This window comes from Hemicordylus capensis, chromosome 4 (assembly GCF_027244095.1).
Source record: "Hemicordylus capensis ecotype Gifberg chromosome 4, rHemCap1.1.pri, whole genome shotgun sequence".
Taxonomy (NCBI): domain Eukaryota; kingdom Metazoa; phylum Chordata; class Lepidosauria; order Squamata; family Cordylidae; genus Hemicordylus; species Hemicordylus capensis.
The window spans coordinates 272,533,360-272,558,862 of NC_069660.1; the positions used below are offsets into that span (position 1 = coordinate 272,533,360).

Genomic DNA, 25,503 nt, shown 5'->3' on the forward strand with positions numbered 1-25,503 from the left:
TCTAATCGTAGTAAAAGAAGCAGGAGGGGGGACGAAGGCAGGCAGGTGTCCTTGTGGTGTGTTTGGATGCTCTTTGAATAGACATGATTTTTAATCTTCACTAGGGGGTATTTAAAAGTATCTCTATTCCTAGTTTTAGTTAATTATATTTTAATGAAAGTGTCACTCATATTCACATCACATCTGTAGTATTAGGTTAAGATAATTAGATTTTCAAATGAGAAGCTATTTCTTTCGGCCCCTTTCAAGACAAGATTTGTAGCAGATTCCTATTTATAATGGTATCTGAACATTATTGCCTATAGACCAATACCACCATTTCTTTTCCTATAAAACAAGATCTCTGGCAAAGCTAAGGACAAATGCAGTCTCCCCCCCTTTTTTTTTCAGGGCAAAAAGACTAGGAGTGCGCCTTAGCTTTTGCTAAATCTGTTTACTAAGCTTTTGTTTAAATCTGTTGCTATTTCATGCTGAAAATACCATTTACTATTATAAACTTACTTTTGTTGGGCTGTTCGACCAGTTACACCAGGGAGATTAAACTGCCGTGTGTGTGTATGGTGTATGTATGTAATAATGCATATTTCATATGTGTGTACATGAGCTATAGATATGAGAGATATATAATGTCTCTGTGTACACAATATGGATGTGTGTGTAAATAAATCCTCAATAATATGTAAATGATCCTCTATGGCTATAAGAGCAGAAATTTCCTATCTCAGACTCACTCCCTTTCCATACAGAGGCACATTCCACATTCATTATCCCAGGCATATTTTCTTCCTTTAAAAAAAAAAAAAAGGAGGGGGGTGGGAGAAAAGAGAGAGAGAGAAAGAAAGAACTTCCCTGGTGGGAGGAATAATTAATTTGCACCCATATCTTTTCACATTCCTGAGCAGTTAAGAACAGCAAATCTTCTTTCCTTCCTCTATGCCTCTTCCCTCTCTCTCTTTAATTTCCCCCAGCCATCTACTTTGTGTGTCTGTGTGTGTGTGTCTGTGTTACTAATGAAGTTTGCAGACTTGTGTTTGTGTCCATGAGCGGCTTCTCTACTGCCCGCTCTGCTCTGGGGCCAGTGGTGTGGCTCCCGCAGCCCCTACGAGCCCCCAGCAGCAGCGGCAGTAAGTCCGGGCTGCGCGTCATTTGCAGTCTGGAGAATGTTGATCACCTCACTAATTACACCTCTCTCTCTCTCTCTCTTCTCTCTTTCTCTCCCCCCCCCGCTCGCTCGCTCTCTCTCTCTCTCTCATTCCCAGAGTGCATATCGGGAATAGACACACAAAGACATGCGCACTCAACTTAATCAGCCATTTTTTTAAACAGGGCTAAAACGATAATAATTAGCAGAATAAAGACATATCGGATTTTCATTTCCTTTCCTCCTTTTCCCAACCCCTTCACAACCAAACAGCAAGACCGCGGTCGCCACATGCTTTAACAACTCCCGGACCCCAAAGGACCGCTCCATGCCCCCCACTTCTTGCTCAATCATTTTTATTTTCACCCAATAAAGTTGGAGGATTATTTTTTTTCCATTTTTTAATGAACCTTTTGTCGTTTACTTGGATGTGATCAGCTGTTAAGTAAATAAAGCAAAACAAAACAGAGAGGCGAAGATCCAGTAAGAACTGCGAGGGGAAATGGAAAGTAAGTTTTTTCTTTAACTTTTATTGAGTAGTTTGTGTTAAATTTAGGTCGAGTATCGATTATCTTTCCAGGCTGATCTTGCACAATCTTTGATATTTCGCTCTCGCTCTCCCTCTCTGCCTGCCTCTTTCTCTCTCGCTCTCTCGCACACACACACATACACACACACATACACATACACATTCCGATCCCCAGATCCTCTCTATCTCTCCCCTTCTCACCCCCCTTTTCTACCTCTTTTCCCATTTTTAGGTACCGCTTTACGGGAGGAGGGGGTTGCTTCTCTCTCCCTCTCTTTTAAATTCCAGGAGGGTGGATGGGTGGGGTGGGGGTGTCCGGTTTTTTTCCCCTCCTCTCCAGGCTGTAACTTTTGGATTAAGTGGAAGATCTTAAACGTTTGGCAGAAGAGATTCTTTTTGGTGCTTTAAAAAAATCGAGTTGGGGAAATGATCTTATTTGGAACCGCGGCACGGCTGTCAAAAGTCTTTGCCTATCCATTCTCTTTCCCCTCTCTCTCGCTCTCTCTGTTTCTCCCCCCCCCCTTTAACCTCGGATTCCGGAGCGTGATGCCTCTGGGGAAAGTTTGGGGTGCCTTTGGGGGTCACAGCTTCGTCTCCTGCTTTGGATGTGAAGGGGTGCGAGTGCCCGTGGGACGGAGGGGCCCCGCGGTCGGGCTGCCTGCCTGCCTGCGTGTGTGTGCGCTGGAGGTGCTGGCTGCCGCCGCCGCCGCCGTGTTTCGCAGCAGCCGGGCAGGGCGAGTGCCGTCTCTGGCAGCAGCAGCGGCAGCAGGAAGAGGAGAGGAGCCCGTTAGCGGAGCGCGCCGCTGCCTGCCTGGGGCTCCGGCTGGCTCCGTTTCCAGCGCGCTGCGCCTGGCCAGAGCCGGGCTGGGCTGCCTCGCTGGCTGGCCGGAGGTGCTGTTCTGGCCGCTGCCTGCCGGGGCTGGCCGGGAAGCTTCGCGCAGCGCTTCCCTTTGTGAGCAGGCAGCAGCAGGCTCCCCCCCCCCCGCTTCTGCCCGCCTCGGGCTCCGGCGTGCTTTTACTCGGACTCCTGCCAAGCTTTTCTTTGCTACCCCCCACCCGCCCGTGCCCGGTCTTATTTCGTTCTTTCCCGCGCGGGCTGTGCGAGCCCAGCCCGCCCCCGGTCCGAAGGCAGCGGCTCGGGGGATCGGCTCTCTCACTGCTCTCCTCCAGTGCATCCCTTACAGCGCGGCGGCGGCGGCGGCGGCTAATGGCAGCAGCAGCAGCAGGCGCGACCCTGCTTTCCCTGCCTGCTTGCCTGCCTTTCCAGCCTTGCGGTCGCCTGCAAACCTGGCGATCGGAAACTTTTCCCCCGCCGATGCCCCAGCTGATGGCTCCTTCTGCCCCCTTCCCTTGCCCACCCCCCTCTCCTGCAACCCAGCCCTACCCCTCAGCCCCCCCATACACGCTTATGTATTTCTTTTGTTACCTGCCAGCCAGAGGGGGAGGGGGGTCTCGGTCTCATCGGCTGCTGGGGGCTCTGGGCCCAGCCGAGAGAGGAGGCTCAGCGAGCCGGGTTCAGCCTCCGCGCCGTCCCGAGGAGGCTTTTTCGCTCCCATTCAATAACACACACCCTCCTCCTCCTCCTCCTCCTGTTCTCCTCCTCCTCCTCCTCTTCTTCCACCTTAGGTACCAAGGCATACATCGCAAACATAACACCCCCCTCCCGCCCTCCCCACTACCCCCCCCCCCAAAAAAGCCTCTCAACCCAAAGACAACTTGCCAGGCTGAAGATGGTGGATTTACATTGAGCCAGACCCCGCCAGGGTCACCCAGGAAGTCTGACTATCCCTCTATCTGACAGTTGCATTTCCTCTCCTCCATTCCGATCGCCTTTTTTTCATATTATTATTAACCCTGTTCCATTTTTAATCAAGGATCAGGTAGCTGGCAGAGGAGAGGGAGAGAGAGACAGAGGAGGAAAAAAAAAGGATAGGGTTGATGATGTTGAAGGTGGATAAATATCTCTTATATTTGCAATGGTGATTCCCCTTTGGAAGGATTTCCAGTGGCTCGGTTCTTAGGAGCGGTGGTTGGAGCAGATTGTAGTTTTATTCTCTCTTTGAGAGTTTGGTGGATGTCTAAGTGGATGGATGGAAGGAAGGAAGAGGTAGTGAGCAGCAGCCTTGGAAGCCCTGCCTGTTGTTGGTTAGATTGAGGCAGAGACTTGGCTGCGATTGGGACACCACTGTGACATGGGCATCGATCGCTTCCATTGAGAGCAATGCAAAAACACAGTCTGGGTATGTAACACTCTCAGTGCCATCAACCCTTGTTTTACTTTCTATTTACTGACAAAACTGACAGAACAAGGCGAGCGAGAAAGGACTTTGCTTTTTAAAGGCTAGATGGGAAGGGGAGGGACAGTGGAAAAGGCTGTTAAAATAAACAGGTCTGGAGGGTTGGAGGAGAAAAGAAAAGGGATCTTTTAGACATGATTGTTCCATTTCCTATTCAACTTGCTACTTCGGAGGAGTTGCCTTTTCTCCTCGTCTATGGGATCCTACAAAACCAGAATACAATTGTAGAAACTGCAATTGTAAAATCCATCCTTGCAGCCAAGCCACCAGCAAAAAATAAAATACCAAACAGTCAGTTGTGGGGGTGGGTGGGTGCAGGAAATATCTGCTAGCTTTCAAGGTTTGCTGTTTCAGGCGGCAGGAAGGCACACCGACATGAAAGATGGCTAGCCAGCTGTTTTAACCTCTTGCACCTGGCTTGAGTGCTGGGGCTCATTCGGATTATTCAGTGAGCCTGGCTGAATATTCATACTGTAGGATCCACACACTGTGGCTGTAGCATCCTATGGGCATTGCCTTGGGCTTGGAAGGGTTTCTGCAACGTAAACATGTATTCAGTTGTTTTCCTTTTTATGGTAATAAACAAATAGGGTCAATTAAATAGAGGGGAATAGTCGTAAATCTTCAAAAGTGAAATCTACTCAAAGAACAAAGAAAGGTCAAGTAAACCATATGTATAAGTCACAATAGCAATAGTGGTAGTACCTGCTTGGGAGGCTTAGGAATGATACTGGCTTGTTTCTAAAATGCAAGGGGTAGGGAATAGATGTGCTTCTATCTTTCACAATAGATGTAAGATTCTATTTCTTTTTTGTTTTGTTTTTAAAGGCAACATATTTTATTGTTCACTAGTAGGAATCATGTAAAGAAGTGCTGAGAAAATCACTGTTTAATATTGCAGAATTTACTGTTTCCATTCTGACCATGAGCCTAAATTTACACAATGAAATTTGATTATCTTTAATAACAGTATTAGATCCTGCACTGGATGGATGAGAATTGAGGTGGTTTTGTTGATTGCAAGGGTTTAATGTTGCATTTCAGAATCTGATGTGGTTTAGCCTTCCTTCCATTAACTGGAAAACCCCTGAGGTTTTACAATTATTTCTTAAAGATAATACATTTAAGATTGCATTGGTAGGCTGGAGAAAAGTCATATAGGCAAGAAGGGAAGCCCTTAATAACTCTTGAGATTCAGACATGTTCAGCAGTTAGATTGGCTCTGACTTCACCAAGGGTCGACAATGTGTCATTTCCATGAAGCCAAATTGCCCTCTGCCTATATGATATTAATGTGCAAATCAATATTTCAGGGATTAAATTTCCCTTCTTCATTTTTTATGGTTTCTACCTCAATAAGTCTCAAGTCTATTAGAAGAGGCTGGATGATTTAAAATCTTTCACTGCAGAATGGCTTGTTGTAGCCTTGTTTCACAGACCATTTTTGGATTTTCATTCTAAAAGACGTAAGGCATTGCAAAGAAGTTGATAGTCAATGTAGGGGCATGCGCAATACCGTAAAGTCTTTTTTCAATTTAGAGCTAAAAAGGCATTGAATATATATATAAATACACACATGTATATGATACATGCATTGTGCTGCTTTAAAAATGTTGTGTTAATCACTTATTGATTTATTTTGAAATCAATTGGGACTCCTTTCCTGTTAGTGGTTTGTTAGCATTCTTATACTTAAAACAAAACAAAACAGCATGCTTGGATTATTTTGCAGTGAGTATGCTTTAGCTTTTCTTTGAAGATGTCTAAAAATAAGCATTTAAATCTGCTTAACATAAGTGATATAAAAAGTCTACTATTGGGTCTGAATGGCATTGCTTGCATTGTATGTATTGATTAAGCAAAGGGTCCTTTTACTGAGATTTTGTTCTTTTGAAGTAGATGTGCATTGCTAGTGTTTTATTAAGAGCAGTCTTTTGAATATTCATGATTAGTTAAAAATGGAAAGACACTTGATCAAGGAGAAAACCATGCATGGAAGAAAATTTAGGTCACATACAAGGTTGTGACTCTATCACATATTGGGAAGGCCTCACTGCCTATCATTTTGATGGTGTTTTATAGGCTTAGACCATCTGGACCAAGTTCCACACAGCTGCATGGATTTCATATGTGATAGAACATTTTTTCCATTCAGTGTGAAATGTTCCTTCCTAAAAACGTACTTGCTTAATTTAGTCTGCTAAAAGAAATGCACATGAAAAAAAGGACAAAAGGCTCTTTAATCTCTGCAAGCTGTTTGTTTTTCTTCAAGAATGCTGTCTGTTTGGGTTTGAAAAGTCATGTTTATTGAGGAGATGATTCTGAGGTTTGACATTAAAATAATATATGATTTTGGGAGTCTGTGCTGATTCCTGCTCTGCTGCTTGCCTGTCAAAACACAGTTAATCTATTCTTATTTACAATTAATCTCAATAAAATTAATCTTAACTGTGCCTTAGTCAGTGGCTTAAAATATCTAATTATATTCAATTAACTGCTGTCATAGTAATTAACACTGCTTAATTGCTTCAGCATATATTTATGTAAAGCTCATTAGTTCCTGGCTGCTCTTCTTCCCCCCCACCACTGCCTTTTTAAAAAAAAAATTATTGCTGTCATAGCACTGGGTGGTGGTTTGTGTGTGTGTGTGTTTTTAACCATTTTTAAGTTTCAAGATATGACAGTGACAATAAACGTATCTGTAACATTTTATTTATTCTTGAGTGCTTTCATATATTTTAAAAAGTAGCAAGACTGGGGCTTTGAATAGTCCCCCTCTCCCAACATAGCTGAAAATATTTTCGAGCTTTGTTGATGGAAATATGAGAAGCCAGGTTAAGCTTTGTATTTATAAATGAAGAGCTTTTCCTGCATCTGCCTTGGGGCTGTGCCCACAAGGCAGAGCTTCCCTGCTTCCAAATAATTCAAAGGGTTAAAGACTTGGCCAAGGTTCAAAATGAAAAGTGCCCAGGGAAAGTGCATGTGAAATGTACAGGTTTCATGTAATTAGTGCTTAATTGTATTAACATATGCAAATTGTCAATGTAGGAGCTTGTTGAGCTGGCAAAGATCAGCCTGGCACAATTGTTGTATTGTTCTGAAACAATAATGGATTTCGAGTTGGATTGTGGAAACACATAACTAGCTATCTAATTTAACTCATACCATGGTGAAATTTCATTAGTCTCCATGGAGACTGGTTTAATTGTGCTGACTAATGTTCTGGGCTGCAGAGTATCCTAAAAAGAAAGCGTTGTTTGCCTAATCCACCTTACAATGACACTTGTTTGTACATGTTTCCTTTGTGTGATAATTTGCATATGCAAATAAATAGTTTCTCAGCCCCCATTTGTCATGGCTGTTCATTACCCATGAAGAGGACATTGTTACTAGGCTGTTACTGAGTCTCCCAAGACAGGATAGTGTCAACCAGTCCAGCCACATTCTTTCATAATTTGTTTCTGATTAATAGACCAGAGTGAGGCTCATTCTGTTCAGGCCTCTGCAAAGGGAAGGTCAGTTCTGTCACTGAAAGGAGTTTCCGCAGCAACTGAAGTTCTCCCCCCACCCCTCCTTTCTCTCTCTCTCTCTCTCTCTCTCTCCTCCCCACTCCCCTTTTCTTCTTTGGCTTAACAGAATCATATTTAAAATAATGTATTCTTGCTCTAAGGAAAACGTCCTCTAATAATCTCTACTTTCCTAAAGCAAAAGATAGAAAAACAAAGGAGATTCAGGTTTTGGAATATTAATCCTGTTTTTGACAGAAAGGTAAACTGATATAATTGCTTTTCAGTGGAAGGAATGGGGGTTTATACAAGTGTGAAAGCATCGGAAAGGATTAGCATTTTTTTGCATAATGAAAAGCTCTGCTGAATAGGGCACTGAATGGTTGACTGAATGACTAAGATGAAAGGAAGATGAAAATGCAAGCTTCTCTTTCTTTATGCCTCTGCTCAGCTCTCCCTAAAGTTATGTTTGTCCAAGACTTGAGAAAACAAGCAGAAGCTCAGATTTCAGCAACTTTATAAGATGCCTTGAATTTCCATCATCATGCTGATGAATATGTATGATATTGGTGCAGCTAGAAGATGATAGACACAGGTTGGTATGTAGTAGAAACATTACAGACTAATCAAATATTGACTATTGAGTATCGACTCTTCTCAGTGCTTTGCTTGTGGGGAGGGGGCAAAGGTGAAACATTATTTTTTAAAATAAGTGGAATGTGTATATCAAGAAGATAATCAACTAAGCTCATTGATCTTGCTATTAACCGGTATAATTTTTTTAAGTTAATAGCAGTTTTAATTGGTGTGTCTGTGTTTAAAAATCTAGATTTTGACTGCATGAACTATGAATTAAGTAGTTGATCACCATTTTATAATACAAAACTGTGGTTGTATCAGTTTGATTCTGACAATTGATAAAATATAATTTAGAAGGAGATTAGAGTAATGAGACTCAGTGTGCTTTAGTGGTTCAGTTCTTGGTATGTTTACAGTAGAGTCATAAGTCATGTCACTAAGGACCCGGTCCCTACTCCTACCAAAGTCAATGATAAAATATCTATTGACTTAAATGGGACCAGGAGGAGGCCTAAAGCTTTGACTGTAATTGGTTAGCTGTTGACAATGTGATCTGTGCTTCTAATTATGTGTTCTCAACTGTAACTGGGACAGTTAAAATAGCCTAAGTGTTAATCCATTTTTAAAACTAAAAATGGTTCCACAGTACATATGTAAATCGGATGCAGTGTGGAGAAATCATGATTTATCTGTCTGCATGTTTACGTTGTGCTATTTTTGCAGTTTTTCGATTGCTGTAATTGAATTTGTACTCATCATAGAAAACACTTCTGAATCTAGCATATAGCAACTTTCTCTATGTGTTAAGACAGGTTGCACATTGTTTCTGTGTGTCATTTTAATCTTGTATGCAAGTAACGTTTGGTAGACGATGTGTACATCTACAAACGAAGAAGTAAATATTTGTAAATGATAGAAAGTTGACAGCTTAACATGGAATTATAGTCAGAGGTTTTATCTGTGATGCGTCATAAAGGCTTCACATTGTAGACTAGTGTCAGAGACATTCTTTATGATTTTGGAAACGTTTATTGCTATTGCCAATGTTTGTAAACATTTAAAACCCATCTTAAAATAATAATAAACTTGTATGCAGAATAGAAGTGCAAAGTAAGTATTGAGACCTTTTTTTGCGGGGGGGGGGATGTTAGTTTTAAAAATAAATTAATGTATATCGTTAAGCAAGCAACATGTGATGTAACTGGCAGTTTTCCAACCATTGCAAAACTGGGTAACACCTGGGATAATGGTGGTTTATGTGATGTCCGCATTCTTACTGAACAGGCAGGATCCCAGGTTCCTCAAATGCAGAAAATTATGCTTCAGTTTCATGTTCACCTATGTGGCGGTAACTCTACTGAATTCAGTGAGGCTTACTTCTGAGGAAACAGGCATAGGATTGGGCTGCATGAGATTCTAGACAGTGAGATACCAGCTGAACGTTAAACACTTCTATGTTTAATTCTGCTGTGAAAGTTGAAAAAAAATGTGGACACTTGTTTGGCGGTCCTAACTAGTATTACTTTACTTACAGTCTGATTCTGAGCATGTTTACTCAGAAAGTAAGCCTCTAAGTTCAACAGGCTTTACATGTTGCTATATATGCTTAGGTTTTGTTGGATTATTAATAGTATAGCAATGGTGTGTGTGTGAAATGATTAAATGGCCAGATGAAATAGTCTTCGTAGATCTAAGTCTTGCAATCTGTACAGAAGAGGGGAAATACATATTTGTTTTGCTATATAAAAAAGCTTAGGATTTGTCCATTAATATGGATGTATTACAGTCTTGTGTAATAGGCACATTCTGTGATGTTATTATTCCAGTGTTCTCATAAGTCCTGTTTGTTCCTCTTGCTATAATAAGTTTGCACTCATAAAAGTTTGGAATGCTAGAGCTTGTCTAGGGGGAGATTTTAAACAAAATATTAAGAAAAAGGCATACTGTTGAGGAATGGTTGAACTCTCTTTTTTGGGCGAAGTAAACTTACCATTTAAAGACACACTTGTATGCATATTTCACTCTCAATCAGCTTTCATTGTTTTTGAAAAAGGTAAAGTAATCTGTCTGTTATACAGTTTATTTACTTTTGTTAAGCTTGGGAACTATTTAAAATCTGCAGGCAGACATACCATATTTCTGGCTGTCATATTGACCTGATTGGCTATACCAGTTCCCTGGAAGATGTTAGTGTCTTCAGGTCAATAGTGTACAGATTATAGCTTTAGATAAAAACATATGACTATCTTTAAGGGCAACATCTGAGTTAAGAGGCCAGACCCAGACAAAAAGACAGATCAGAAACCAGATTGATTGACTGACTGACTGATTGATTGATTCTATCTATCTATCTATTGAAAAGAACCTTGTGCATGGTTCTTAATAAAGATGCACTTTGGTTAAATGTTCTGCACCAGAAACCGATTATATTTTCAGGTTCAGTTCCAGCTGTGGTTCAGCTGTGATAGAAGTTTCTAGTTTGATTTCTTTTCATAACTGTAAACGTTTGGTACCCCTGGTGTATGCAGGAAGATTTAAATATACATCCTGCATCAGATAGCTGCAGGAAGATTTAAATATTATTCACATAATGATGTGGATTTGCATATGTAATAAAATGATTCATAAAGCTGTGAAATTTTATCTTCACTTGATGAATAACCATACCTAACCACAAAATCCCACAACCTATACAGCTGAAACATAGCAGAAACATAGGGAGAAGGGAAATAGGAACATAGAGGAAATGCATTATTATTTGAAACAGAAAGATGGGATAGACAATATATACAGTTAAAATTAAATTACACTCTCATGCTCATATTATCCTCCATATTGTCAGTCTCTCTCTGTCTTTAGAGTTTCCCACCTCACAGTTTGGACACTGGGTGGGGAGGCTGTTTCTTAATAATCAGCTATGCATATGCTGGCCTTTAGGTCAAAGGTTAGAAAGAAAAGTTTCAACATCAGCTTTAAGATCTACAGATATGGAATGTGAACTGGGACATGGGGGGAGGCAACTCTGCGGTGTGCAGAAATGTTGTCCTCTAGCTTGTTCTGCCACCAGGCTGTTTATCTTCAGGTCTATGACTGTGGACTGCAGGCTTAAAACATAGGCCTTCAACCTCCCTTTTGCTTCCAAGTTTAGAAACCAAAGTGTATACCTATCTTTCCAGGTTCATTTTATGTGCTCCGGATTCATTGTGGTTTCGGTCAGTCAATGAACCACCAATTAATTCTTAGGCAAATACTGTTTTGAATTGGTAATCTGACTTTGTTCTTCACCTGCTGTTCTAGTTCAAATTCAACAGAGACTTTCAAATAAAGGTTCAGGTGCTGTTGTGTAAAGGGTGCAGGTAAGGCTTGGTCTAAGTTTAGGCTCATGTTTTGTTTGATTCTTTGTGTTCTAAATAGTGCACATAGGAGTCATATATCATGGACTATGTGGATGCTGGATAGACATGTATCATATATATGACAGAGGCAGTGCATATGTGCGCTGAAAAAACAACCTGTGGTATTTAGGACACATGAAAAAATACTTTGTTATTTAACCAAGACAAAATTATATATGCTTTAGTTCTGAGAGATGGACTAAAATCAACTGCTTCTCCAGCTATGAACTCAGTTCAGTTGGTATAAACCTAGAATAAATGACAATAGAATAAAAAATTTAATTGGCAGGGCAAAATATCCAAATTGAGGTATTTCTAAAGAGATGGTTTAGCAGTACTGAAAAAAGCAAAACACTATAAACAAACACTATAAACATGTTATTTGTGAAACAGCAAAGTGAAAGTGGTTTACTTTTCACCCACCAGTAAATCAGAAAATGATCTCAAAGCCTTTTTCTAGCCACTGAGGCCCCCTCAGAATGTAAGTCCTCTAATGTAAGGTGACAAGTCACCTGCTAGCAATAGGTTTTTGCAATCTGAGATAGCAGCAGTGTAAGACTAGATTGCTTTTGGTGGCTTCAACCCTACTAGGGTTGCTAGCTTCTGTACTTTTGTCCAGTTTTGTTTTATTTTGTTTAAGATCAGACAGGCATACAGAAGTTAAGAAGGTGAAACCTTTCCTGGCACAGAGAGGAAGTGATGAGGAAAAACATCGCTTGCTTAATTACGGCATTACAGATTGCTGTGAAAGGCAGAGAAACAGCGCTTGTAAAAAGTTTGCGACCCTAGATCCCACTGTTTTATTTTTTTAAGACTTCAAGAGTAGGATCTCCCTTTTTGTATCCAATTTGAGGTCAAGGGACTAAAGGACCCAGAACAACAAAGAAAGCCTATGTTTTCTAGAGCTGTTTGGTTGTTCAAACTAGGAGAAAGTGTGGTAGTGAGGGCAGACATACTAGGTCAAATAGTGAAAGTGCATTGTCTCCTTGAGATACAAATGGTGTCAGACATCATGTTCTTATTCCACAACACAATGTGCTATAGGATACAGCTTGGTGCCCTTATTTCTCGGGACTATAGCACTCTGTGGAAGAAGCAGGACATGCATGGTATTCTTGTATTTTAAATCTTTGATCTGGCAGCATTTCTTGAAGTGTGGGTTCTGAGCTAAAGTCCTATAGTTGATTGAATAGGTTTTGATCATGTTACTTTAACTGAAATCTTGCTAGAGCCTCCATTCAATTTCTATTTGGCCTCAATGTCGTTAAGTTTGTAGAATCTTGTGGGCCAAAGTTATGGGATGGTCCATTTGCTGCATGTGTATAAAACCTTTGAGAAATACAAGTTCTAATGCTACATGCTGTAGGTGTAACTTTACAGTATAAACAGTATGTGTGTCAATTCATTAAGGTAGTGATGAACTCTGCAGTCTTGTAGACAGGAAGCCATTTTATTTATTTATTTATTTATTTATTTATTTATTTATTTATTTATTTATTTATTTATTTATTTCAATGTAAAATGCTTCTGGAACTTTTGTTGAAAAGTGGTATATAAATATTCGCCATATTCATAAATCCCATTGAACACAGTTGGGTTTGCTTGGGTCAAACTATATGTGCACTCAAATGTGTGCTAAAGAGGCGTGTTTCCAACTGGATGAGCCTTTCCTTTCACCCAAAACAGCTGCAGGGTAGTCTAATCCTGATTACAGGAAGGAGAAGGACTTTGACTCTTTCCCCTGAGGCCATTTTCCTGCTGAAAATCACCTCCCCCCATGGCTGCTTGTGCTTGAAGCAGCTGTTTGAAGGAAATATCTCCTTTGGTGGTAAATAATCACTTTGGGGACAGTTTTTAATGGGGAAATGGCATGAAGGGAATGTGTTAACCCCCGGCCCACTTCACATGCCACAGCTCAAAACAGAATATGGCCTCTGTGGTTGTTTTGGATGAAAGAAGAGGTACTTCTGGTTGGAAGAATGCCTCTTTAGCATACATTGTTGTGCACATCTAGTTTGATCCTGAGTAGATGTGCATAGGCTTGTACTGTGACATGTGCAACACACATACACCAACCAAGATATCTAAACTTCAGAGTTTTTTTCAAATATCATAAAAAGGCTCAGATCATTTGTACACATTTTCTGGCATGTAGCAATGGCTTGGCCTAGGTTTTTTGCGATAAGTTAATAATTACTTTCTACAAATTGGTGTTTCCCCTAACTTTTTGTTTTTGGTTATTTAAACTATTGTGTTGTTGTGATGCTGAATCAGATTTTAAATACAATGGGCAGTATTACTTTAAAAGGATTTATATTCTTGGTTTACAATACTGTTCATATGCTGCTGTTTTATGAACTGTGTTTTCTGTATCAGTAATGAAGTAGTGCAATTGCTAATTATATGAGCTGTTTGTTGTTGGTTTCCTGTGGAAAATAGATGTATGATCTGCATTATTTATGTAGGCTAGACACTTGAAATGGGACAGTCCTGCTTCTGGGAAGGTGGCACAAAAGTTATCCAAGAGGTGAAGACTTGAGAAAAAATTGAGCGGGTCACTTCTTGCCTGAAATGAAGCAGGGTGAAGATTAGGAACTATTAAGATTTGCCAGGGGTTGCTGGTCCTAGAAGCCTGTTTAAGTGCTCACTGTCAACAAGAAAATCACAGCAGCACTTAAAGTGGCTCACCTCTGATTTATTCATAAACCTCACATGAGCACTTGGCTTTGTTCTTGCTCTAGTAAGGGGAACTGATTCCAATAAGAACAGGAATAAAGAGCTTCTTGCATGGTCCAGAAGTGAATAACACTTTACCTCAAAGCATGACCTCCATTCCCAAGATCTGTTGTGTTACAGTTGACTCTGCCTCTGTGTTTATTCTCGGATGAATTGCTAGAAGTTACAACAAATAATATACTTTGCAGAGCTTCTTGATTAAATGGGAACCGTGTAACTGGAATTCAGGTTCTTCTGCCTTTATTGTTCAAGATGAACTCAGTGATTTTCTTTCAGAATAGTTTAGCTTTAGTGGGATTTATTGAAAATTAGAAAAATGAACTGATTTCACTAAAACGAGTAAAAAAATCTTACCTGTAGAAAATGCAGATTGATGTTAAGTTACATTACAAAAGGATAGATTGTGGCCTCCCAAGAGACACAAATTAGTTTCCTAATTTATTAGGCATGTTTGATTGCTGTACTTTATTTATGTTTCTCTAAAAATGGTACACTAGTGCTAGCAATCCACCATGGGGGAAGGGACCTTTAGAAGAATTTCAACTGGCATGTTTGCACTAGGGCAGAGGTTGAGTACAGTTACTCAAGTCCCTTGGGAAACATTTCATTAGTGGTAGTCATGTTCTGATCCTGTCCAAATTTGCCCTTTTTTATTTAGCGATGTTTATTTGTAGTTCAGATGCTTTAAAACTGACTTGGATTTTTACAACAAATTAAACAAAAGAAGAGTCATATTGGAAGATAGTGATGAGAGTTAATGATATGTCTTTAGATAAAGCAGTACTTGTGTGCAATCTGATCACAGCTATCAGCTCATTTGTCATGACTGAAGTGAAAATGTCAGGACCAATGAGCGTATGAGTGCTGAAGGGGGCGAAAGGGCTTTTGAGACACTTTTGTGCTGGGAGTGGGCCATAGCTTAAATGCAGCTCTAGGGAAATACTGGGATTAGCTAACTCTGTGCACAAATCCCTAGCATAACAGAATTAGTTGGGAAAATGAAGTTTGGTGTGTGGGTGTGTGTGTGGTGGGAGGGGGAGGGGTGTAGAGAAGGGACCACTTCTGTCACAGAGCCTTCGGCTGCAGCAATAAGTATAAAACAGTGAGGCATTTAAATTTTGCAGTGAGCCAAAATTAAACTAAGTTTAGTGGTGCAAATAAACACATGTTCCAGTAAAAACTATGATTAGTATCCAACATCATATGTTTCTAAGGTGGATTAGTAGCTGCTTTGTTTGACTCTATACTATCACTACAATGTTAAAATATAGGATCTTTGACATTTGAGAAACTGCACCTTACTGAATTTTCATCATTCAGTTGGGAGTTATATGGGTACAATTTGGGACAAAAGACCATCAGAGCTAAATAGAACTAGGCTCCAAGTTAGCAATCCTTCCTGTGGATCCTTCTTCTCTCTGAATGTTTAATGAACAGTATCTAAACACTTCCATAATGAAGGTCCTCTTCTTTGTACTGGAAACCATATTTCATCTGACTCCAGTGAAGAGTGTATTCCTTTCCTATATAGCCAAGAGAATGGTCATCTTAAGGCTGATTTGCATGTTGCAACAAAGCAGCAGGGGAGATCAATTTTTCTTCCTATGACATAGCACAAGCAGGGAAAGAAGAAGCACAAGTCACTTGGATTTCCTTTTTGCTGTTTAAAAGTTTGAAGCAACTCTCCACATACTACTGCTTTCTCTGGCTAACGTGAATTTCTTGCCCAAAATTAGGCCCAAAGTTTATAATTTAAATTAGGCCCAACATTATAATTTTTCATTTAAAAAAAAAAAGCAGTTCAGATAATCACTGGTAATGACTTGTTTGTAGGAACACTGTGGCACAGTTTTGGAGACATGCATTGTTGTACATTCAGAACTGCAGAGCATTCTTTTGAGTGTGTAGGCATATTTTCTTCTTCCGCAGTTATTTGCAGTATTTGTTTAGCTGCTAGGTACCCTGTTGGGGGCAGAGAAGTGAAACTCCTATTGCGGAGCTGGGATGGTGAAACTGTCAACAATGGTTTTTCATGTAGCTGACCTGTTGAACATCTGTGACAATTTGGTTCCACTTACCATGTATGTTCTTAGGGCTGAATTGAAAGAACTGCCGCATTTGCACATAAGGCAGAACCGCAGTTGAATGGGCCAGCAATTCTGCAGACATTACATCCGAATGCGGGAAATCCGGTTTGGCACGGCAACAAAACTAGAGTTCAGATTTGGAACTCCAATCTGAACCCTCAGGTTGCAGTGAGTTTTGTCGCAGCGACCTGAAGTTGGATGTAGCTTGAGGTATGTCTTAATGTGGAATCTCAGACTGCATCCCCTGGAACCGGTGTTGAGGGAGAAAGCTCCTCCCTCAACTCCAGTGTGACTGGCTGTGTGGGCTGTCCTTCAGTCAAGGAGGAAGCCAGCTCCCACACAGCCACACAGACAGCTCCCCCCCTCTCTTCTGCAGTCTTGTTGACTGCAAAGAGGACTCTCTTAATTACATCCGAATTAGGACAGGAGAGCCACGAGAGGGGGGCATGGAGCCGTGGTTCCATTGACCCGCGGTTCCATATTACATGCAGATGTGCTGCATTACATGCGAATGGTGTGCTGGTTTTACCAGCACAAGCTGACATTATATGATTGTCCTCATTCATGTCAAGACCCTAAAGGCTTAGGATCATTACCATTTCCTGCTCTAAAATGTTGAAGTGCTTAGAGAATATAAAAGAATTGTCTGAATTGAAAGTCAGGGATCATAGAGAACACCCGGTCTTCTACTTATCTTGTTATAACGTTGTGCTTAGCAGTTCTTAAACATTAAAACTACTTGAAATTTATAGAAAATAGTCTTTTTGCTAACTTGCAACAGATGACATTAATTTGTAGCTTAAGTTATTGGTCTTCAGTGGTGGGCCAGGACCTACAAATGACTTGCACCCTGATGTGAATTGGGTTGCACACATGGCAGAAGACTAAACGAAGAGGTGGCCTCAAGCTGTTGCTAGAAAGCAGTAATTTATACTATAAAGAATGCCCAACCTTCTTTGGGCATTTTGACCATAGGCCTTCCTTGGGGGCAAAACGTGTTGATGTGCCTTACTCAAGTACACCCGCTCAGTCAAAAGAATACACACTGGACAGTCTTTACAAAACAAATTACTGTTTCCTAGTATCAGCTTGAGACATGTCCTTCCTTTACTCTTCTGGTTCTATGGTGCTGTCCTCCCCTCTGTTCTTCTTTCATACAAGTGACACCACTACTATTTTCTCCTCCTTTTTTGGTTGTTAAGGGTTTTTTTTTTTAAGAGAAGGAGCAAAAGAGCAGAGGGAGAAAAAGAGGACAAGAAAGACACAGAAAAAGCAGAAAGAAGGCAGACAATGAAAATGGAAAATGGGTCTTGTATTTCAGATTGGGGCCAAAGGTGTGGTTCTCAGTCCTAATAAATTAAACACTAGCGGCTTACGCCTTTGGGAGCAATTATATAATGTTATGGTCTTTTGTTTATTTATTGAAAAGATGTCTATCTTGTGTCTCTCCAAAAGGGTTTCTAACAGAACAATAAAAATAGCAAATCTTCTGGGACAGTTCCATATTTGACTCAGTACCTGAGATTATTTTCTAAATTAATATGCCAGCTGTTTGTATCTCTTTATTAACAGAGGCACTCCTTCCATTCAGAACAGGGAGGCTTGGGTCACGGGTTTGGGGTGCATCATTTTGAAGGGCCTTGGGTCACGGATTTGGGGTGCGATTAAGGCAGAGTGGGAAATCTGTGGGAAATGATCAGATCAGACCTCTGAGGCACAATCCACTGAAAAGTTCTCCCATTTATTTCAGTCCAGTTTGCATAGAACTTCCTGATGGATTGTGTCTCATATTAGATTTTCTACCTGAGGAACCAAAGTGTTTTTGGCTGATCTCACTTACTAGGGCTGTGCAAAGGTTTGGCTTCATAGCAAGCTGTTTACCAAATGTGACTTGTCTTCATGGTTGTAGCTTTAGCAGGTGGAATAAAGGTGGACTGTGTCCTGCCTTGTTTTTCATTGGAATTATAAGCAGTAAGGATAGAAGTGGATTGTCTAGCTTTTAAAGCCCAAATGCTTGTGGAATGCTTGATTTTGAGGAAAGGCACATGCTGATTGTTGGGATTTGGCAACAAATGAGCATTCAGCAAGAACTTGGGATATGGCTCATTTACAAAGTAAAAATTACTATCCCTTGGTATAGGTTTCTTTTGTTAATACTAATGGAGCTAGCAGATACAAGCCCAGTTTTGTACTCCCAAGGGTTCAGACTTGTGTTTCATCTGTACCTTCTGTGCCAGATGATTGCAGCAACAGGAGCTAGAGGTACCATGTTACCTTGCATCTGATGTGGAAATTTTGAATAAAGTTGCAAGGCCTGGCCTTTTCACCTCAAGCACTTGCCTGCTGGCTTGTGCATCATTTTGAAGGGCATCAGGAAAGTAATTTGTTTGCTCTAACTAGCATTTACCTTTTTTAGAAGTAGTCTGTAAATTTCTTATATTTCCTGAAAAGTGAATTGTTCCTTTTCAGATAACATACTTGTATGTTGTGTTTTGTTGGATTCTATTGATTTAAAGTGTTAACATGAAATATCTGATACCTGTTTCCTGCTCTTTGAGTATGCGTAGTCAAAGGAGACTGATTGGGTTCTCCTTCTTTCCCCCCTCCCTGACATTGAGCTGTTTTAAATGTATAATTATTGTTGCATGTCATTTGATAGCTGTACTAATTGCTGCCAACCATTGTCTGTTTGCACTTAATGCTGAAACCTGATCAACATCCTGCTTTGGTTGATGTTTTCTGGTAAACTTTAATTAACTCTTATTGCATTGAAGAAGAGCTCAGCCTCACTGCTAACTAATAATTTACCTTCATTATGTCCTGACAGCTCCACTTGTTCCTAGTCTTAATAGATACACTAGTCAGTAAATAAACCTCCAAGTCTTCATGCCTTGAAATTCTTCTGCATTGATATTTTGTTGCTTAAAGTTTAAAGATGATTGGCTAAAGAATTATTTTAGCTAGTTTTGTATCTTTGGGAGAAAAATAACAACAGCCAGCCATCAGTGTAAAATTGTCTTTTTATGCGAGAAAGGTAACTGTAGATTTAATATAACATTATTCTTTCAACATGGTTCCTATATACATGCATCTTTTGAATCAATACAATTAAGCCTGTCTCCTGTTGGAATTCTTGTAATTATTTCTACTGAAATACCTTTCCTGTAATGATATTGAAGTTAAAGTAATCAAGTTACTGGCAGATCATGTAAAATTCAACTCAAAATTGTTGGCTGCTTGATTTTAATTTGTCTGACATCAAGTTTGTTTGAAAAGGGATAATATGCAGTTAAACCAAGAAGCTTATAATTATGGCTGACATTTGTTTGTTTATAATGAAAACTAATTAAAGTTCATACATTTTAAAACACAAAAGTTAATGACTGAATTGCTCACTTCACTTATGCAGAGCAGTCAAATTAACTTGCATTGAAAAAATGACAAGAGGCTCTGCATAATAAAAACAAGTATCCCAGCTGATCTTTGACTATCCAAACCAAATTTGCCACTAGATTATTCTAGAAAAATAGGTGGTTTATTACTGGCTAATCTGTGTTTAAAACTCCATTCTATTGACAGGGTAGGTGTTTAATATGCTCCAGTCCAATGCAAAGCTGTATGTGTTAAGTTCTATTGAGCACGAACCATTCATTTCTATAGCAATTGCACAGGATTGTGGCTCGAGGATGGTAGTGCTATAGCCTTTAGGCTCTGTTTATACTTATGTATTGCACTTGAAGCTGTGCTATATATTCTACTGTATTAGGTATTCTCTATAGTCATCTAGTACTGCAGTATTGCTAATGAAGCAAAAAATGGCAACGTTTAAAAGTTTGCCCCATTGATCACTTTCAAGAAGACAACTACAGTGATGTTAAGACAGCATTAAAGCTTTAAAAAGTATTTTCTCCTGTTTGTTTTGTGTATGTTAGGTTAAATTTGCTGTCTTCCGAACACAAACTATAAGAATACAATGCTTTTGAATAGAAGTATTTGTGATATTTATAAAATGCATGAACCTCTATCTTATTAGATCAGTTTCAGAACATTTAGTGCCTCATATCTGCATGACAGATAGCTTTTTCTACTTCTCTTGAACACATTTTTTCAGAAGCAAGTCTCTTAGAAATCAATGGGACTTACTTCTTGATATTTGCTTAAGATAGCAGGTTTGGTAATGTAGGTGACCGATAATGTGTAGAATGGTAAACTTTGTAGTTTTATTTAATTCCTTTTTCAGACTTCAATAAGGCTGGGATCTTTTGTATACTCCAGACAGAGTAAGTATTATTGAACTCCAAGGAACTTACTTCTGTAAATGGAGATATTATTGGATGGCACTAAGTATTCTATAGTATACACGAATACTGGTTGAAATCAAAGAGTACACTGTTAAGATGTTGCAGAGAGGGAGGTACTGAGATGTGAATAAACACAGACAGTAAATATGACTAATAAATTCCTAAAATGAGATATGCAGTGGCTTTTAAAAAGATAATGAAGAAGTCCTAATGGATCCTGTGGTTAAGCTTTTGTGTTGGGCAGGATTATTAATTTGAATTTTCAAATCTAATAAGAGATTTGGGGGTGAAAAGGGAAAGCAAGGAACTCTTTTCAGAACATGCTTATAAAAATGACTGTAATTTACATAACCTTTCATAGAGTATGTTGTGTGCATTACAATAAAGGACTTGATTGATTTGTAGATTAATATTTATTTAGTAAAGGAAAATCAAAGGGATTAAGCAGTCATCATTGTAACTCTAATCCTACTTTGCATAGATAAGACAAAGGAAAGTGATTACTGCTTAAAGCTCACTGGGTCACTGCAATTCAGATGCACCTTTGTCTAAAAGAAAGAAATGGGGGGAAGTTTCTGTGTTATCTACCAAGTGTTTTCAGAAGTCCAGGTTTGTAGCAGTAGGTTAGATAATTATACTGTCCAGATATGCAACAGTAAGTTAGGTAATTATACTTCCTTTGTAATTAAACCCCAGTACCAGAAGTTCTGCTACAGCAACACGAGAAAGAGATTATTATTATTCCCTGTCCAGAGTGACGTCAGTGTGAAATATTCATGATAAATCAGAAGGAACAGTCACACAATCTGAACACTGAATCCACAGGTCAAACTCTTCAAAAGTGTTTTCGGGGATAATATAGGAAATCAGGCCTATGTTATATAATGGTTCTCCAGAGATAAAAGGCATATTCTACGGTAGTTTGATTAGTGGTGAGTTTCTGGTCTTGACCCAAAGGGAGAGCAATTGCATTTTCATGGAAATGGAGGAGAATGTGGGGAGGGTACAGAAGAATAAAGCAGTTGCATTTCAATGTTATAATTAAATTAAACATTCCAAAGCCTGTTATCATGCTACCATGCATGCTCTCCCACTGATTTTTCAGGATATAAAACAAAGAAACTATCATCTCAAGAGGAGGGAAGAGCTCATCAGTCATATATTTCACTATAATAGAAGTATAATTTTATTTTGAAAAGATAGCCTTTGAGGATGACAAAAGATAAAGAGATGAAACAATATAGTGATTGAATAGCCAGTCAAGTATGCCGTTTGCAAACTTTTCTAGTTTTCTTTTTAAAGTGCTGTTTTAAGTGCATAGTATATTTGGTTACATCCCTTTATTCAAACTTAATTACCTTCTCCCCTTTGTCGTGACATGGGTGGAAAGTTTTTGCCGTGTCAGGAGAGGTCGTCACACATTCTTTTGCAGTTCTCTTCATTAATTCCTTCTTGCAGAAGCATTTTCTATCGTGCTGGGAAGGTAGAAGGGTGTAATAGAAGAGCTCTGAAACATCAGCAGGAAGCTCTAAGCTGGTTAATGCAGTATAATTGTCTGGACATAGACTGGTCTTTGTTTGTGTCGTTCACTTCGAATCAGCTGTAATTAACTCCAGAGTGTTTCCAGATTGCCAGCAAAGAAAAATTACAGCTTTTCTGTTTTAAATTGGAAAGTTCACAAAGACATTAACTATGCATATTGCTTTTACTTTGATATAGTTCTGTTCTGTAAGGATGTGTGGGGGGCGGAAGAAAGCTTATTTGGCACCCTTCCCCCAATGTGAACCCTCAAAACATGCTATTGTGAAGCTGTTTGATTTAGGGTCTGTTGGAGTGTAATGGCTACTTAGTACTTTTGGTCTGAAAAATGTTTTCCTTCTATCTTACAACTGCCACACTATGTTGCAGTTGCTTCAATGGTGACTCTTAAGGGTTTTCCTTCATGTGCTGGAAGCAGGTTTCAGATGGATATACAGAGAGCTTCACACATGCACCTAGGCTATAATTCCATTATAGAAGCAGCATGGTAAGTTTCCTCTCTACTACCTTCTATGCTACATAGAGCTATATGCAGTTTGGCTCTGCTTAGAAGCCCTGACTTTTCCTTAGAATTCTCACCCATGGCTTTTGAACAGGTATTTTACCTGTGTTTGGGTATTCTGAATACTCAAACTGTGAGAAAATGGCCTGTTTTTAAATCTGTTCAACTTGTGGTCAGCCAAATGCCTGCCACACCCTGTTTAAAAGGTACTGTGTACAGTACTTTGTAATTATGGATTCCTGTATGGTCTAAAATGAGGGAGCTGAGGGAGCAAGCCTCTAGCTAATGCATCTAATAATACAGCGCTGTACACAAAAGATCTGTCAGCAACTGATGCAAAAAAGTCTAACCAAAATCTTTTTCTCTCCCCTTTTCTTCTGAATTTAACAATAAGGAATTTAAGCCTCAATGTGGCTTTAGCAACCAAAGAAAAGAAGCTCTTGGTGTCTGCATAATACCACTTTGATGGATTTTTTCATCGCTCTCTGTACGTGGTAACAAATAAACAAGTATAATTATACTTGTGAAGGCCTATTCATTGCTTTGTCAGGATTAGATATATGTGCAGTTTTCACACTGAGCCTCTCTTTTGTCTTTGCCTAACTCACTATGACATATTGATAGAGGATTTGGGATGGGGAAAAGGCCACAGCAGAGACAGTGATGACCTTTTGGAAACTTGATATAATTCAAGGATTTTTATTTATTTTCCTTTTTTAAAGATCTGTAACTTATTCCCAAATTTTGGGGTAAGTGGGCAACTTTTAACCCTTTTAACTTTTAGCAGAGTAAATAAAGAATCAAAGTGTTCTGAGATGTCTAAATAGCAGAAGGGAATAAAAACAATAGACTAAGAAGTCTCTTGGTCTTCTTTCCCAGCACTTAGCACTGTGGCTAAACTAGCATTCCTTTCCCATTATTCTATCCTCTTGATCAGATCACGTTCTTTTTAATCATTTCACAAACACTGTCTCACTGGACCGTAGAAGAGGGCTGGGACAATATCAATTAAAAAAACAGAGGTAAAACTGGCATTTCTGATTCTTGGTTCTAATGGGAACTCTGCATTCTAAATGCAGAGGAATTCTTCTATTGTTCAGAAAAGCACCCCCTTTTCATCAGGAAAGCTGGATGTAGGTGGGTTTTATAATTTGGCTTAGAGAACAGTATTTCTCTAAGTTTCTCAGAGTTTAGAGAACAGTATTTCCAGGAGGAATACAGAAGTTAGTAACTTAAGTTTTCTGTTTGTTGTCCATTTGTTTTTGCGGGGTGGACAGAGTTAGATTATCAAAGTCATCAGCCTTGTGAATTATTGGCAGAATTTACCATACTAAGCATATGAGGAGGTATGTATTTATATGATAACTTTAAAAAGGGATTTTTCTTTCTTGTTTATTTATGTGGTGACTTTAGCTTGAGATAGCAGAAGACTTAGAGCATTTATTAGTGTTTGAAGAAAGTGGTAAAGCAAACAGCTTACACAGTAATTAAATTTGTGAAATGGGTTGAAACTTGTTATGTTGTGCTAATAGTTGAGAGGGAGAAAATATCTATTTTGGATTAGTATAAGCTAGCTATGTCTATGTAGATAATTACTGCCCTGGAAACCACTGTAACTTTTGTACATGGTCCTCAGTATAAAAATAAAGCCCCCTCTCTTTGATACTGAGGATGCTAAAGGATATAAGTCTTCAGGCATTTGATGCATACAGCCAGTCCAATATTTAATTCTCCATTAAAGTGCATACTGCAAAACATCCCCTAAGATAACACTGAGTACCATAAGTAGGTAAAATATAAAAGTTGTGTGTTATAGCTGATGCACATTTTTCCTATAGTCTTTTACATTTCTTCCAACTTGAGAGTCAGAAATATATTTTGTTGATACAATCTTGATTACAAGACGGTGCTAAGGATTTACCTGGAGAAACATTTGTTGTTGTTGTTTGACTGTGTGCTTTATATTTAGTGAGATGATGGTGGATATAATCCCCGCCCCTCTAAGCTGTTCCTGTAGAGTCTTCACTAAGGGGAGAAGCTGCTGAAGAACTGCTTAGTGTTTGGGAATGAGACAATGTTGAACGCATATTTGTATTTGTCTGGAATTATTAAATACATATAAAGCAAAGCTGAGGTGCAGCATGCATGCCGGTATGCATTGCATATTCTTGGGATACTCTTGAATTGACAAATGTGATATTATGACACATTTGTAGTGAAATTTCTTTGTGGACTGGATCCAAACATCCTTGAGTAAATGAAAATTCAGAGAGATAAATGCTGTAGGGCGTTTTTATTTATTGTTCTTATAAACAGGTGCACTGCTTACCATTCAGTTTTGTTATTGTCTGGATTTGCATCCTGGCTTGTAAGTTGGGGTAGAGTACTAGTCATTTAATGTTAGCATAGGGTTTCCTTATGCTTAGTTATAAACAGGATTGTTTTCTTTTTTCTTCTTAGTAGACTCTTTCAGCTAGACCTTATGAATATTATGAATATGTTGTCTGCTTCTAAGATACATAAATTGTTAGTGCAAACTTAGCAGGTACAAAGGTAAACAGCCTGTTTCTGGACTAATTAGAAAATTATTAGGTTTTTATGTTCTTTGTGATTAGTTTATTTCAAAGGAGTTCTAACACTCTGTGCATTCCATGTGTATAATTAACCTGGAGCTCATCAATGATTACAGTTATACACTAAGATTGGTGATGTTTGATTCAGAAGCAATTAGTCTATCATTTGAGCCACCTCAGATACCAAAATGAAGGCTGATTAATTTTCTCACTAGGACAGTCTATTAATGTATCTTAAACTGATCACTTCTCTCTTTTGATAGTTTGCTTAAGTGGCTACACTTTGTAATATTTTCCTGTCCTCCCTTGATGCATTTC

The 25,503-nt window shown here is 39.2% G+C and overlaps 1 protein-coding gene and 1 long non-coding RNA gene across 19 annotated transcripts in view; one reads left to right on the forward strand and one right to left on the reverse strand.

Moving 5' to 3' along the window:
- LOC128324593 (uncharacterized) overlaps positions 1-3,309 on the reverse strand; it is a 44,073-nt gene extending 40,764 nt beyond the window's left edge. For both annotated transcript variants that reach the window (XR_008306962.1, XR_008306961.1), the window contains exon 1: positions 3,097-3,309. This is a non-coding gene — a long non-coding RNA (uncharacterized LOC128324593). The remainder of the gene's footprint in view (positions 1-3,096) is intronic.
- Positions 1-25,503, forward strand: part of ZFHX4 (zinc finger homeobox 4) — a 284,051-nt gene that overhangs the window by 7,561 nt on the left and 250,987 nt on the right. Inside the window, exons 1-2 of one of the 17 annotated variants that reach the window (XM_053249345.1) lie at positions 1,308-1,650; positions 7,925-8,068. The exons of 10 other annotated variants lie outside the window; for them this stretch is intronic. The gene's annotated coding sequence lies outside the window, so the exon portion shown is untranslated. Of the gene's footprint in view, positions 1-1,307; positions 1,651-2,541; positions 2,562-3,574; positions 3,911-7,411; positions 7,736-7,924; positions 8,073-25,503 lie in introns of those variants that run through there. 6 more of the 17 variants (XM_053249346.1, XM_053249341.1, XM_053249340.1 and 3 more) reach the window with 6 other exon arrangements.